The sequence below is a fragment of the Trachinotus anak genome, unplaced genomic scaffold, assembly GCF_046630095.1.
Source record: "Trachinotus anak isolate AG129_WGS33_773 ecotype Australia unplaced genomic scaffold, CSIRO_AGI_Tana_v1 ptg000016l, whole genome shotgun sequence".
NCBI lineage: Eukaryota > Metazoa > Chordata > Actinopteri > Carangiformes > Carangidae > Trachinotus > Trachinotus anak.
Genome location: NW_027273867.1, coordinates 19,157,444 through 19,171,327, shown reverse-complemented (window position 1 = coordinate 19,171,327; position 13,884 = coordinate 19,157,444). Strand labels below are relative to the sequence as shown.

General features: G+C 42.9%; 2 protein-coding genes across 15 annotated transcripts in view; one reads left to right on the top strand and one right to left on the bottom strand.

Annotated features, from left to right (window-relative positions):
- Positions 1-13,884, bottom strand: part of ext1c (exostoses (multiple) 1c) — a 214,597-nt gene that overhangs the window by 116,587 nt on the left and 84,126 nt on the right. The gene's annotated exons all lie outside the window — the stretch shown is intronic.
- The window catches only part of sdc2 (syndecan 2), a 43,607-nt gene that overhangs the window by 17,575 nt on the left and 12,148 nt on the right, over positions 1-13,884 (top strand). The window lies entirely within an intron of this gene.

Here is a 13,884-nt window from a genome sequence, read left to right as displayed (position 1 = left end):
TATTCATCCATCAGGCAAACGCGCACACACACACACACACACACACACACTCTCTTTTCTTTTTGTGCATGTAGAGTGTAGTATGTCAGCATAACGTGTGCATGGAGGCTAAACATGCAATCATACACACCTCGCCCTGCGGATTTATATCACACTAGTGAACCACACAAGCTTTTAAAAGGCAGAGCTGATTGAATCCATGCCCTTTCATTGACAAAGTGACAGAGAAAACCAGACTGCGTGAGGTGTGAGAGACGTGTTTTGTGACACGGACCACTAGAGGATTGTGTAGCTGACCTCAGCCACTAACAGCAGAAAGTCCTGACAATCCATCTATTTAAAAAAAAAAAAAAAGTTATCTTTGTTATTGAACTGAAAAAAGCTGTTCTCTGTATTTTCAGTTTCCTGACAACTGACAGACTAATTGGCCCCTCTTGTATTGAATAAACTGATTTCTGATTTGATGGCTGAAAGTGAACTGACTGTGCACCTTGATTGGTATAAGACAAGTTGATTAGCATAGCTGTAAGTCTGGAGCACATGATCTGTGATTAATAACACTGACCCCCTTTTGAGCCAGGAACTATGTGCAGGCCATTGTTTCAAAGATTAAGGGTACTGAGTTTAAAACACTTTACAGCCCCCCTTTATGTTTGACGTTAAGTGTATGCCAGACGTATAACAGCTAATATGAGACCGAGGGCAGAATATCATTAGTACCACAGTGTGTGTGTGTGTGTGTGTGTGTGTGTGTGTGTGTGTGTGTGTGTGTGTGTGTGTGTGTGTGTGTGTGTGTTTTCACCTGATTGAACTCAAAAAGACATTTGGTGTACGTTGTTTTCAGCATGAAATTTTCATGACCAGCATTTGGTAATACTCGAACAACTGTTCAGCTCAAGAACAAAGAGTGCAAGTACAAAGCATGCAGACGCATCATGAAACAAATGCATGCACAAACACAAAGCCTAATTATAGTGATAGGGTTCAAACAAAACACATTCCACTAGTGCGTGTGTGCTTTGTTGACAAAGTGCAGATCACAGGGCTCTGGCTGACCCCACGTGTCTCTCAGGTGATTATGATACTTGTATACCGTGTGTGTATGTAATGTGAAGTGCCACACACACACACACACACACACACACACACACACACACACACACACACACACACACGCTTGCTCATATATCTACAAATATTTGCATGTGCACACAAATATTCATTTCAGTTGACTCATCCAGCAGCAGCAGCACCTGTGTTAGTACAGGAATGGTTGATATTGTTGGCCTGCTGCGGATTCAAAGGCTGCATTCATCCCTTTCCAGAGCACTGACTGACACACTGACGACCTGATGGAGTGTGTGTGTGTGTGTGTGTGTGTGTGTGTGTGTAGAGTAGAAAGAGAGAAGGCCATGTATGTGCATACTGTATGAGTACAGGTCATTGCGTAGGGCAAAGCAACACAATTTACAGCTTGTGTGTTCATGTGTACATTCATGTCTGAAGTGTGTGTATATATATGTGTGTGTGTGTGTATTTATGTATCAGTGTGTGTTTGCCTGTGGCACAGGTGTGTGTATGCACAGCAGAGGTTTATATAACCAACATTGTGATTGATCTCAGCTGGGAGTCATGTGAAGCTTTTGATGTCTTTACTGCTGTTGAATAATGGAGGCTATATTTATTTAGGAATATGTTTTCTAATGCTAATAAAGAATAATTCTACTCATCTCTTAATCCATATGATGCCCCGATTTATAAAAAGCATGGACCTGAGATGTTGCCGACATACAGGAGCCTGGTTTCAAACTCCCACAGTTCTCAGCTCTGTTGTGACCATTAAAGGATCATTTTGGCAACATGTTACAGCAGCTGTAGTTTATGCTGCCAGCTCAGAGAGCTGAACATTTCCAGAAATGAAAAGGAAGTGGTGGGATATCAAAGTGAAGAAATGTGCACTAGCGAGGCGTCGGTGCCACTGGTGGGGGTCAGAGGACATGAGCGTCTGGTTTCTATAATTGGAGACGTCTTCATCAGTGGGAGACACAGATCTGGCAGTGACTGAAGAACTGCGTTTTTGCATTAGTCACTTGACATTATTTTAAAACAATGTGTATAAATGTTGCTCCTGGTATAGTATGTACTGAAGGGTGTTGCAGTGTAAAGCAAATTGAATTACTCCCTTCAACCTTCTCTAACAATATCAGTATGGGGCTGCAGTGAACAAACTTCTTCGTCCTATGTCCACAAAGTGCAGGTTTTAATCAACTCCAAAGATATTCAGTTCACAAAGATATAAACCAGAGAAGAACAGCCTCATATTTGAAAAGATGAATGCAGCATGTTTGGCATCTTCCTGAAATAATTACTGATTGTTGGTGATTAATTTTCTTTCTAGCTACCAAGCAATCGACCACTGGTTTCTGCACTAATAAGAGCTATTATGTATTGTCTCTGACGAAGGAAATCTAACATGACTCATTATTCCCACGGCAAATACAGTGTACCATAGGCTTAGTCTTACACTTCCTCAAATAATTGTTGAAACATTTTCCATCCATCCACCCCCTGTCCTCTTAGCAGGCTGCATCCAAGGACATGAGATAAAGAGAGACCTGTTTTCTCTCCTGCTCTCTCTTACAGATGGTCTTGGCACCCTCTGCAAGTATCCCTCCTTCCCAGCTTTTAAACCAGAAGAGTCTGCCTGTCTGTCTGTCTGTCGGCTGCTGACGGCAGCTGAGCACAGCAGAGCCTCAGTTCTGGGCCACATGCTACTCAACTTAACCCTGTAGGCCTGCATGAAGGGAGCAAGGAGCCTGTTGGTGCACGGCGGCAGATAACAGTCACACATGCATTTAAATAGAGGTGGATGTATATGCACACATTCCTGCCCACTGAGCTGAGTATTACATAGCAGCCATGACAGATGAGAATTCCTGTACAGGCATTGACGGGGGATGTAAAACAGGCTCTGTGTTCTCCTTTCTCTAATAAACACTGCAGCTCCTGGGAGAACACCAGCTAAGTTAGCAGCACAACTATTAATTTCCTGCTCTTTCGTAGACAAAAGGCTCGGGTCTCGTATAGTGTGCACCTGTGGGCTAAAAGTTAAGCTCAGTGAGTATTAATGTGATGCAGGTGAAGGGCTGAAAATCTGCTGTTTTAAGGCCAAAGGGAAAGGAGAATGCTGTGCCAACAGAGGGCCAGATGCCTGATTAGTTTTGTTTTATATTAAGACTGAGTGAATGGACAAGGGTCACTGAGACCTTTTTGAGAGAACGAGCCTTTGTCATAACGCTAATGTTCTCCCCAAGTGAAGTGGGCACCGCAGGCTCACTCATTTTCAGCTCTGATTTGTTGGGATATGAGAGGAAAATGAAAGAGGAGCACTTTAGTCCAGCTAAAGGTTGCCACGAGAGCCAGAGGTGGTTATTAATTAAAGCAGGAAACTGATGACATCTATGAAAACTCTGTCTCTGAGTGTGTTTGTGTGTTTCTGTTTGTGTCAGCTGTAAACTGCCTTTACCTGGGGCTTTTAAACATCCTCTGCTGTTGTTGCTTTTCATCATTCTGTCTGTGGGCTGCTTTGGAGAAGGAAGGTCATACAAAAACAGATTCCTCTGGGCCTTGAAAGTCCTTGGAAATTTGAGTGGATGGCCATACAAGTGTAGTCAATAAAATAAAGCTAAAAAAAGCTAAAGCTAAACAATATTTAGGGTTAGTTAGGTAAGTCACTTATTACCTAGTTACAGTTTTTATTTGTAAAATGAATTAGCTGATTGACAGAACAATAATCTGTAATTTGATAATTGTAATTTTTCCACAAAACAACTTAACTATTTCTGCTTAAAAGCAAAGCCAAATATAAAATAGTATCAGGTTCAGGCTTTGAAATTGTGAGGATTTGCAGTTTTTCTCTGTTTTACATCAGTTTTCAACTTGGTTGAGCTCAGGGAATTTGTGATGGCTATTTATTAAAAATGAATTGATTGCCCTAAACTGTATATTATTTGGTTTTGAACCTTTGAACTGGTTTGGTTAGACAGAATGTGTAATTTCAAGATGTCAGCTTGGGTTTTAGGAAACTGTGACATTTGGGACATTTTATTTTATTTTCTGACATTTTATTGACCAAATGATTATTGAATTGATCAAGATAAAAAGGCCCTAGTGAATAATTTAAATGTAAAATAGCCTCCATGATGTCCTACTGTCATCAATTTCAGGTCTTGCATGAAAAAATACCGAATTTAAATTCCCTAGACTTTACCAATTCAGACACTGAAAAATTTACAAAATTACACTTGTTAACTAGGTGATTAAAAGTCTTGATAGCAACATCATTGCCTCAGGAAAGATGCTTAAAACCTTTAAATGGAAGACGGCGGGGGAACTTGAGTTCATTCAGCCAGTGAGTGCTCGGGTTAGTTTTGGGCCAAAGAGAGATCTTCATCACCTCTAGCAGAAGATTGACTTATTTGAAAAACTCCTCTCCCTCTATCAGCTCTGGTTAAACTAGCACTGTTTCTTATTCATACAGCTGCTCACATTTGAGTGTGTACATGGCTGGACTCCATTTTGAGTCCCTGCGAGCGGTTTGAACCTGTGATATGTGGTATTCATGATATGGGCTGTGCTATCACTTCCAGCTAAATGGATAAACTCCAGATTGTTCCCATGCTGCGCCTTAGTGCTTTCGGGTTACCGGCGTCTTTGAGATACAGAATATGAAACCTGTTTTATATAACACACTTAAATCTCTCTCTCTTACCGTGTTTGCTCTTCTCTACACTTACTCAGCTCAAGCTTTTCTGTTAAGCTTCATATTTCTCTCCTGTCTGGAGGGAAGAAAGCTGCTGTGCTGCAGCAAATCTCGCTGTTTCCCCCCTTCTCAGCACCAGAGATGACTGCAAGGTGAAGCCCATTTCCCAGTGTCTAGAGTTTCACAGCTGACAAAGAATCTAGGCTTTCCCGTGCGTATCAGAAGCCGGTGGATAGGCAAAAAAAAAAAGTGGAGAGGAGGGAGGAGAAGAGGGCGTGATACAGCATTGGGAGCAGCAGCACTTGCTAGGCCTGGGAATCTGTAGAGCTCCTGCTTGTGCAGAAGGCAGAAAGAAAGCCAGTTACGGTCCATGAGGCTGGATACCACAGCACTGAGGTATTCTCTAAATAGGGCCATGTTGAAGCCTCATGAGTTCCACATTGTTCCCCCTCTTTATGAGCTCTGGCAGCACTGAGGGAGAAATTTCACAGTGAGAAGGTTTACATTAAGTTTACATTAAATCGGATCAGGGCCTCCAGAGAGCCACTTGACAGAATGAGACAGCCTTTAATTACAGTGGTGAAATATTTAGTGGTCTGAGATGAAGTAAATTAGCTGTAATGCGTTGCAGCATGTGGGAAAATCCATATTCTTACACTGACTCACTTACAGAGACACACTGATACAAAGCTGCAGTGAGATCTGAATGTCGCACTGTTCTGCTTTACATGGAATATGGTTACATATTCCATTGTTAGCTACATGAGCCTCTAAATACACAACTGGACAGGTGGGGGTGAGAGAGGGGCAGGCGCCATTTTTCTCTTTTGCTCGTTGGTGGTCTGTCAGCATGTGTCTGTTTTTCTTGGAAGCCATGAAATTGACTTTCTTCCTGTTGGGAAGCAATACTGCAAGGGAGGAAATCATAGCCACTCAGTGTTGTGTCTCTCTGGTCTGTGGGAGGGAAAAAAGGGGGATCGTGCGGGGCTGGTTCAAAAGCAGCACGGTTTGATGGCCAGGGTTATGATTCTACCCACGTCTGCTGCTTACATGGTATGAGTTAGAGTAATATACAAGTAGAGATGGCTCCGTCTGCCCCTCTCAAGCGCTTTGTTTTTGCTCGTGTTTGTTAGCTTGGAAGTAACAATTACATCTCCAGTCCACTCTTGCTGCCAGAAAGTGTTCGCCTCACATATGGATTTAGTTTGAGTTGTCAAAGTGGACTTTGTTTTTGGAAGACGGAAAAGCAAAACTACTGCCATGTTTGTGAGGCTTGAGCGTGGATTATTACTGGAACTGGATACTGGACTTACTGTAGAGATGGCGGCCACTCACTTGAATGAAAATTGCTCTCTCGGTGCATGAGCCAAAAAAGTTTTCTAGCTTCCTGGTTGGCTTCCACGCTGTGCGGCCCACTGCACGTGCACATTAGTGTTTTGCCCACTGGCGCCGCCACTTGCACGTTCCTGCTTGGCCCATAGACTTTACATTGGGATGATACCATAACATACACCACTTTTCTGTGAGGACACTGGGACAAACTGGCAGCAAAGCTGAGTGGTGGTACCATATCCAGCTGTCTTAGTACTTCCATGGGTTCTCAGTGAAAGGGGGAAGGCATTTCACCAAAAACCACAAATGACAACCTCGTGGTGATGTTAGAGGAAAAGTCAGGAGATCACCAAAGTCATTAGGATCCATCCTCTTGGTAATATTAATATATTTCATGCTAATCCATCCATAGTGGAGGACCGAGCGATCGTAATCATCCCCAGAGAGACATTAGCTAGCATGGCTACTCTGTCCCCCAGTGTCCAACAGTTTCAGTTCTTGATGCTGTCTCTGTGGGCAGAAAATGTTCCAGCTGTGCGGTGAAGAGGAAACTGATCTGTTACATATTTCAGAGAGTCGGAGTATTTGCTCAGCAGTACCAGGCCGAACCAGTCAGCTGCCACGCCCGCTGAGCAGCAGCACTCACAGAAAAGTCTGCTGCAATTGATTGTCCTGCAGTCTTAGACCGTTTCTTTAATCTTTATAGGGACATAAAGTTGTGCTAATGCACCTGTTAAAGGCTGGTCTCTTTTAATAACAGTGTGAAGGGCAGTGTTAAAGGGAATAAAAAGCTAACTCATCTTTTCACCTGAAATCTCAACTCATTCAAAAATCCTTTTGGCTTCTTGTGCTGAACAGAGCATCACAGTTCAAAATGATTCAACTAATTGAAAAATAAAAGTATTGTGGCTACAATTTCATATTTTGTGCAATTACTTGTATTGATAAATGTTGATTACAACAATAACTGTTATATGATTAAACCAAACCCCCAAACGAGTTGGTGAAAACATTTAAACATGTAGTAAGAAAAGGGAGCCTTTTTTTTCTGGCTAAAACACAATGTACTGCACTTTGACCCAAAGTGGACCCAAAGTTCACTCAATGAACTTGTGGTTCATTCTGGACAAAGATGTAGGCCAGGCTCCAGCGACACACGCACTACTTATTAATAGGATCAATTCAATTTCAGGATTAAGAATCGATTTTCACCAGACTTGTCTTTTAATTGTGCACATGCCCCACCTCCAGTTGTAGGAAGGCCATAAGTTGCACACAGTGCAGTATGAAAGTCTGGGCTGGAAACCCCTCCTGCTCCTGCCACCCCCCTTATGGAGGGGCTTGAGCCCTGTGGAATGTGGTGTATGCCGTTCTATGTCAGACGGCCGTTTGTTTTGGAATAGGAGATGATATGAATCTGAGCTGAAAGCACCCACATGCGCAGCTTGTGCTCAGGTTGTTGAGGGGGGGGGCCTTTCACCTACAGAGGCAACGTGATCTAATCTTTGAGGAGCAGGGAGAAAATGAAAAGAGTCGGGGGCTGGGATGAATTTTGCAAAGGATACAGTGTTGAGGGTCTTGTAATAAAAGCAACTTTGTGACGCTGTCGTGTTGTGTTGACTTGATGTACTATGTTTTCTAAGATTATATTTTTTACCCACATCAGAGAGGAATGACTGTAAGCTTTTACAGACATAGATATTTCTCATATCTCATGTGAAGTAGCTGAAACACATTATTTGAAATGTTATTAGGTCAAAAGTGGAGGCTCATGTATTTAAGTGAGGGGAGTCGACATCAAGACAAGTAGACGTGTAAACCATAAATGTCAACTCCTTTATCTCAATCACACTCTCTTTTGCATTTCCTCTCTCTGCTCTTTTGTCTGTCTCTCTCCCACCAACCCACCCACTCACACACACAAACACACACACACATACACACACACACTCACCGCAACTCAGCTGGAGTAGCTCCAGACCTTAAGGGCTCAGAGAGAGTTTGATTTGTGTTGACTTCCGGCAGGAACTCCCCCTCTTCTCAGCCCACAGCTCAAAGACTATCAATTAGTTCCTTATTATGATCCCTGGGAGGGCAATAAAAGTTAGAGTGGGTTCAAAGAGCACAAAGGCAGACACACACACACACACACACACACACTAAGTTTTTTTGGCCGGTAAGAGTTACAGTTTAGGCATCCTCTCCTACAGTCCTGTAGGTGGCTGTTACTGCCTTTTCTTCCTATTTACATTTTCCAAACAATGCTCACCACCCACACACATGACTCACAGAGACCCTTTTTTCTGCCTGTCTTGCCAGCAGTTTGCTCAGTCATAAGCAGGTGTTGGTGGGACAAATTAAATGTTTGGATGTCTCCAACTCCTGTCCTGTCCTTTTATTATTTTTTTCCTGTCTCTAATAACAACACCATCACGGATCCAGCCGTTATTCATACTACTTCCTCCATGGAGGCAGCAGCTGTCTGCTCTGTTGATGGCTGATGCTACATGAATCCACAGAAGCCAATTTGTCACCCTGTATAGCCACCAGACTCTCCTCGACTCATCTTCGTCTGGCACCCCCTCTCCTGCTGTCCACCTCTCCAAACACCAGGGAGGCTATTGTTCACTTCCTCTCCTCCTCCCAGTCACAATAGAGTTGCAAAGTGGGAGGAAGTTTTTTTTCCCCATTCACAGATTTTCTCCTGGTGATATCCTCAGTCTTCCCCAAGTGACATTATGTGGTTGTATTATGTCCATTTCTGGGAGAATGTAGAATGTAGTTGTTGTAAGGTTATTATGGTAGATTGCTCTAAATGTCAGTGAACCTCAGCCATTGTATAACTATAGTGAGGAAGCCAGTCACAGGTGCAAAATCACAGCTGCTGTGGTATCAGAAGGGAGCAAAATACCACACCATAGTTGCAAAATTCATCTAAGTTTAACCAGGAATGTGAAATGTAATTGATTTAAACTGCTGAATGTATCATCAGCTCTTCCACTTGCATCAACTCTTCTTTTCCTCTGTTTCTGAGTGCCCTGTCTGTGCAGTGATAAAGCCCGTGTTGTGGAGGAGGAGGAGGCAGTGAGGGGAAGGGGGGGGGGGGGGGGGTTTGTCCACAGCAGAGTGAAACAGGGCAGAGCGCACAGTTGCTGCCTGCCACACTGTGTTACTGTATTGACCTTCGGTATGGATCTGTGGCAGCCCAAGTAGAACAAATAAAGTGAAAGCCAGCAGGCCAATCTGCCACCTTTACTTTGTTAATTAGGGATTATCACATTTTGTCTCTCTGTCTCACTCACACTCACACACACACACACACACACACACACACACACACACACACACACACACACACACACACACACACACACACACACACACACACTTTCACATATCATTGACTTCTCTCGCAGATGTAGACATTTGTTTGCCTGGTTGTTCACAAGACAGAACAAAACAGACAATACACAGTAAAGCTATGATGCTGTGATTTGATACTGTGAAGGTAAATACTCATGGACAGACAGAGATGCAAAGGGCTGCACCTAGCAGGAGTTTTCATGACTGATTAATCAGTCTTCATGCTGAGCTAAGCTGACTGGCTGCTGTAGCTACATATTTAATGGCCAGACATGAGAGGGATATAAAATCTTCTCATCTAACAAATCAGCAAGAAAATAAGTGTATTTCCTAAAACTGTAGAGCTTTTCTTTTAAATATGAAGCTGCAGTCTGGAAACAGCTTAATTAGCTGTTGTTAAGACAAAACCCTCCATATAACTGCAAATTCCTTTTTTTTTTTTTTTTTTTTTACACAAACAAGATCAAATGTGAGTTGCTGATTGCATACACTAGCTGTTTGTCCCTGCTTTCAATCTTTATGCTAGGCTAAGTTAACCAGTTCCTGGCTATAGCCACATGAAAGTGGTATTGATCTTCTCCTCTCACAGGAAGGCGAATAAGCACATCTCCCAAGACGTTGACCTTTGACTTTCAGGAACTGAAACCAGCAAATGTTTGTGCTTGATACATGAGTTACATGATTAATCAGCTTGTTTCTGCACTACTTCCACCTCACCAGTGTAAAGGCTAAAGCTAAAGCAATGTGTAACAAAAGAGTGGAAGTGTGTGTAATTAAGTATAAGAAAAGAGGAGGCATGTTTGCAAGTGCAGCGGCTGATATAACTGCATTTACAGTGGATGCTCTTGTGAAATATAGAACATTTGCAGTTGTGGAGCACAATGCTTCATATGTGGTATAGGCTCAATGCTTGGAAAGCAGAGATGGATGTTGTTTTTCTCTGCTGTGGGTCTTTCTAAGCTCCTTGCAGCTCTGAGGTAGACTTACAGAAATGGTTAAGAAGCAGAGAGAGCAGCAGACCGATGAAGGAGGATCTGAGGCGCTGTCTGTCTGCTGGCCCTCGTGCACTTGTTTTCCACTTTTTCTTCTCTCTGAAGTCGGTGTTATGATGTGTGTCTGTGTATTCGTCTCACGCCTTTGAGATGTGAGAGCTGGATAAGGGTTTGTGTGTGTGTGTGTGTGTGTGTGTGTCTGTGTTGGCACATATGTGTGTCCCATGGGTGCTTTTCATGCACACGCAGATGTTCGAATGTGTGTGTGTGTGTGCATGTGTGTGTCTGCATTCCTTTGAGGAACACTATTTCCCCTGGCCTGACTTGGAGTTGAACTAATATTTGTTGTGTTAGAAGTGAGAGCAGTGTGTCAACAGTAGAAAGTCAGGAGCCCAGGGTTACTTTAGATGACTCCATATGTTTTCCCTCATCCCCTCCATCCATCTCTTATAGAACAAGTGAGAGATGCAAATATTACACTGACTCACACAGATACTGTAAGCACATACACACCCAGTGCCTTTCAAGCCCCGCTAGGCATGGACATGGTGATTTTGACAGGCTTTTAGCAGAGCAACCTCCAGGCTACGGGATTGTCTGCAGCAATGGGTTATTTCCCCCTCCCTCCCTCTATTTTTCCTCATCCTCTCTCCCCTTTTGTCCACCCCCACTCTCTCTCTCTCTTTTATCTCACACTCTCTACTCCTCAGTCCCTCCTTCTCTGTCATCTGCATTTTGTTCAGTCTTGGTCTGCAGCTCTTCACGTCTCCCTCAGATTTACAGGTCAAACAGACAGAGCTACAGGGAGACGCTGACAGACAGCAACGACGCTGGCTTATTAGTTCATTAGTGGGCAGAGATGCCAGCAACGGCAGCAATTCTCACAACTAATAGAGCGCATACCTCGCTAGCTACTAGCTCATTATGGCAGTTCACCCTCCTTCTTCCATCGCTTTCCCTCGCTCTCTACGTGTCTGTCCCTCTTTTCCTTTCACTCCCTGTAAGCGTGATCAGGCGCTGTAGTATTCACTTGTTAAGGTGCCTAAATGAGGCTGTCTCTGTGTGTCTTTGTGGGCACGTGCAAGCTCACATGTGTCCTTGTGTGTGAATATGCTTGAGAAGCCACAAGGCTCCACCAGTTATTCACCCTAATGATGAAAAGAGTCAGATAGTTCTAACAAGGCCATGCCAGAGCCTTTTGTAGTTATAATCAACATTAAAGAATACATTTGTAAAGTCCGGAACTCTGTGGTTTGGTTTCTGGAAAATGGTTCTGTGATGTGTGGTGTCAACCTCATTATCAGAAAGAAATGAAGACGGAGAACTGACTCCATTTGACTTTGTTAAACTGTAATGCCAGTTAAATAGTAGCAACTGCCTGAGGTTTTCCACAACGAGCTAACATTAGCCACTATAAGGTACTAGTCATACCAGACCAAGTAAAGGTTTGTTAACAATTAAGCCACGATTTTTGTCGTCCATCGAATGTGTGTCTGACACCACCCAATCCAGGTGTTCACACAGGGCGCATAACAGCTTGAGATGAACCGTAGGAATATGACAGAGTAGTCCTCAAGGAATCCATGTTTGCCTGAATTTGATTGACCAAAAGATGAGCTGGGTTCAACTTTTTTTGATTGACAACTTTTTTTTCCACTGCGTTAAGCCAGCAGTGTCATTCAGATCAGTGCCTCAGATGCTGCTATTTGCACCAAGTGGAGTATATAAGGTATAAAGTTGTCTGTGTGTGTTTACGTGTAGGTTTGTGTATGTGTATACATGAGGTAGATTTCTTTATGCATGAACCTTGGCCGTCTTTCTGACACAATTTTTCTGTGCACACACACAAAGGCGAGATGCTGCTTTGAGAATGTGTGGCCTTTGTGTATGTATATTGTCCTCACTAAGTATCACTCAGGAGCTTTTTTAACATCCTCCTCCGTCTCCTCCAAAGTCTCTTCTGTCTGAGCCATGGTCTTTTTTAGTCCACTACACGGTGTAGAGCTCGAGCTCAAAGAAAGAAGAGTGGAACGTCTCATTTATGTATTTGATTTATTTACTCTGCTGTGTGGTTTGTAGATGATTTAACACAGAGGCAAAGCAGTGAAAATCAAACATCTAAGATCAGTTATTAGTATTGACTGCTGATTTATGTGTATTGATAAGCATATTAGAGGAGGCCTTTCTGTTCCCCCCCCCCCCCCAGAACAAGAGCATATGATACTGTGATTATAACATACTACACATACAGACTCAACAGCATACCCTCAAGAACTATACACACTAGTGGTTAACTTTACAATCAATACAACAACTCAGTAAGCCTCAGAAAGCTAGTCACATTTCATTGATTGTGGGCTGCTATAAAATGGTTTCCTACTTTGGATTCAATGCTGATTTACTGCAGGTCTTAAAGTTTTTATTTTCATGGGTTCATGAAACTTTAATATCACATTAGCTTTCAGATTTAGTGAATGACAACACAAACAGTGAGGGAAGGAGCACTGTTTTGGTTTCTGAGGAGAGATGAGTCAGTAGACTTGCTGAATAATAGATGGGATTCAGAAATTGTTCTCCATCATGGCTGACCTAACACTGATTGCCAAAAAGAAATAATAAGTCGCTAAATTAGATATTTCCAACTGGATCAATTTTATAAGTTCCTCCTGCCCTGAATCTGTTCTGTAAGTGACACTGCAGGATTTTTCATATAATTGCTCTGTAGTCTAGAGCAGCTGCAGCACAATCAAGCAACCTTGTAAATGGTTTTCACTGTGTTCACTCTGCTTTAGTTGTTGGTAGATTGATGTCTGCTTCAGCTCAGAGACCGTGATAAGGGCTGAAAGCAGAGACTACCTGTAAATGTCACTGGATTGATAAAAAGAGCAAAGTTTATCGGGGCTGCTGCGTCTGTGCACATGTACGTGTGCACTAGTGATAGAGACAGTCAGCTTTATCAAGTTTACATTGTGTATACTCCCAAGCACACATACTAGTTTGTGCCTGTCCCAGTGTGTCTGATAAAGTCAGTGAAGTTTATCAAGGTCAAACAGACCATTTCCTCCTCTCACATCTGTAGTGATTTGGTGTTGCGTGGCTTGTACGGTCGAACCTTTCTAATCCAGATGCTTTGTTCAAACTGTTGAAACATGAGGATTACAGAGGAGACAGAGGACCTGTGCACCCTCGAGCTTGAAATAAACCAGGCCTCCGTACACTCGTGAAGGGTAGCATAACACTTGGTTGGGTTTTTGCCTTATTTTCATTGTAAGAAGAGTAGCTCACTTTAAGAAATATGCTTTTGCACTTTCTTGCAGAGAGTTAGATGTGGAGAGTGATACCACGTCCATGTTAGAAAATGTGAAGCTTCAGTTGGGAGCTGGTTAGCTTGATGTAAATACTGGAAACATTGGGCCTTGCCCTGTCAATAACCTC